Raw genomic sequence first — 2,702 nt, forward strand, 5'->3', positions numbered from 1 at the left:
TGGTAGCTCAGGTGGCCAGGGAAGCAGCAGTGGTCAGAGCTCTGGCATTGGAGGAGGGTATTGTGGTGGTAGCTCAGGTGGCCAGGGAAGCAGCAGTGGTCAGAGCTCTGGCTCCAGCATTGGAGGAGGGTATGGTGGTGGTAGCTCAGGTGGCCAGGGAAGCAGCAGTGGTCAGAGCTCTGGCTCCAGCATTGGAGGAGGGTATTGTGGTGGTAGCTCAGGTGGCCAGGGAAGCAGCAGTGGTCAGAGCTCTGGCTATGGCATTGGAGGTGGGTATGGTGGTGGTAGCTCAGGTGGCCAGGGAAGCAGCAGTGGTCAGAGCTCTGGCTCCAGCATTGGAGGAGGGTATTGTGGTGGTAGCTCAGGTGGCCAGGGAAGCAGCAGTGGTCAGAGCTCTGGCTATGGCATTGGAGGTGGGTATGGTGGTGGTAGCTCAGGTGGCCAGGGAAGCAGCAGTGGTCAGAGCTCTGGCTCTGGCATTGGAGGAGGGTATTGTGGTGGTAGCTCAGGTGGCCAGGGAAGCAGCAGTGGTCAGAGCTCTGGCTCTGGCATTGGAGGAGGGTATTGTGGTGGTAGCTCAGGTGGCCAGGGAAGCAGCAGTGGTCAGAGCTCTGGCTCTGGCATTGGAGGAGGGTATTGTGGTGGTAGCTCAGGTGGCCAGGGAAGCAGCAGTGGTCAGAGCTCTGGCTATGGCATTGGAGGAGGGTATAGTGGTGGTAGCTCAGGTGGCCAGGGAAGCAGCGGTGGTCAGAGCTCTGGCTATGGCATTGGAGGGTATAGTGGTGGTAGCTCAGGTGGCCAGGGAAGCAGCGGTGGTCAGAGCTCTGGCTCTGGCATTGGAGGAGGCTCTAGTGGTGGTGGCTCAGGTGGCCAGACCATTGTTGTGTCAGGAGGTGGAAGTGGCCAAGGCTCTGGCTGTGACATTGGAGGAGGGTATGGTGGTGGTGGAAGCAGTGGTGGCCAGAGCTCTGGCTATGGCATTGGAGGAGGGTATGGTAGTGGTAGCTCAGGTGGCCAGGGAAGCAGTGGTGGTCAGAGCTGTGGCTGTTGCACTGGAGGAGGGTCTAGTGGCAGTGGCTCAGATGGCCAGACCATTGTCATATCAGGAGGTGGAGGTGGCCAAGGCTCTGGCTATGACATTGGAGGAGGGTATGGTGGTGGTGGAAGCAGTGGTGGCCAGAGCTCTGGCTATGGCAGTGGAGGATGCTCTTGTGGTGGTGGCTCAGGTGGCCAGACCATTGTCGTATCAGGAGGTGGAGGTGGAGGTGGCCAAGGCTCTGGCTATGACATTGGAGGAGGGTATTGTGGTGGTGGTGGAAGCAGTGGTGGCCAGAGCTCTGGCTATGGCATTGGAGGAGGGTATGGTAGTGGTAGCTCAGGTGGCCAGGGAAGCAGTGGTGGTCAGAGCTGTGGCTGTTGCACTGGAGGAGGGTCTAGTGGCAGTGGCTCAGGTGGCCAGACCATTGTCATATCAGGAGGTGGAGGTGGCCAAGGCTCTGGCTATGACATTGGAGGAGGGTATGGTGGTGGTGGAAGCAGTGGTGGCCAGAGCTCTGGCTCTGGCAGTGGAGGATGCTCTTGTGGTGGTGGCTCAGGTGGCCAGACCATTGCCGTATCAGGAGGTGGAGGTGGAGGTGGCCAAGGCTCTGGCTATGACATTGGAGGAGGGTATTGTGGTGGTGGAAGCAGTGGTGGCCAGAGCTCTGGCTATGGCATTGGAGGAGGGTATGGTAGTGGTAGCTCAGGTGGCCAGGGAAGCAGTGGTGGTCAGAGCTGTGGCTGTTGCACTGGAGGAGGGTCTAGTGGCAGTGGCTCAGGTGGCCAGACCATTGTCGTATCAGGAGGTGGAGGTGGAGGTGGCCAAGGCTCTGGCTATGACATTGGAGGAGGGTATGGTGGTGGTGGAAGCAGTGGTGGCCAGAGCTCTGGCTGTTGCATTGGAGGAGGGTCTAGTGGCAGTGGCTCAGGTAGCCAAGGCTCTGGCTCTGGCATTGGAGGAGGGTGTGGTGGGGGCTCTATGCAGACAAAGCAACCCATTTCCATCCCACCTTGCATGGGTCAAACTAAGCAACCTTGCCAATGGCCCCCCAGCCAGAAGTAAAGGATTCCCAGTTGTTATTTCATTCTGCACTATGTGTTCTTCCATTTAGGAGAATTGGACCAATGTGCCAGTTTATTTCCTCTTCGTTTTGCATCTTTGCATGTTGTGTGCCTCGTTCTCTGCCTCATTTGCAAGCCTCTGTATGTCTTCTCTGTATTGTGTTTGTTTGCTTTTATTGCATGATCAATGTAGTGTTATTTTTTAAAAAAATGTGAATATTTATATCCTTGTATTGGAGGAGTGTTTGGTAATATCCTCCAACCGTTTCCTGCTTCAGTGTCTCCACTAACGCATGGGGGATAATAAAGCTTATTTGAGAACTCAGTTGAGATTTCCCTTCATTCTTCTGAAGAACAAAAAAGATGTGCAAACTGTATTTTATGTATTTATTCACAGTATTTATATAGTGCTCCCCATCCAAGATTTCAGCGCGTGAACAAATAGAATAAAAGAATAAAAAGAGTATAAAAACACCATATATATAAAATGCATTTTTAAAAGAATAAAGTTCAGATAAAATCACGACTGGTCATTCCAGGAAAGTTTCCTGAAACAACATTTTCAGGAGACACCACGAGCAATACAAGGTTGGCACCCACCA

General features: G+C 54.0%; 1 long non-coding RNA gene across 1 annotated transcript; it reads left to right on the forward strand.

The window, feature by feature from the left end:
* The first annotated feature begins 1,808 nt into the window (after positions 1-1,808).
* LOC134412223 (uncharacterized) lies at positions 1,809-2,425 on the forward strand. Its single transcript, XR_010026402.1, has 2 exons — positions 1,809-1,850; positions 1,968-2,425. It is a non-coding gene; the product is annotated as an uncharacterized LOC134412223 (long non-coding RNA).
* The last annotated feature ends 277 nt before the right edge of the window (positions 2,426-2,702 follow it).

Source organism: Elgaria multicarinata, chromosome 21 (genome assembly GCF_023053635.1).
Source record: "Elgaria multicarinata webbii isolate HBS135686 ecotype San Diego chromosome 21, rElgMul1.1.pri, whole genome shotgun sequence".
NCBI classification, from domain to species: Eukaryota; Metazoa; Chordata; class Lepidosauria; order Squamata; family Anguidae; genus Elgaria; species Elgaria multicarinata.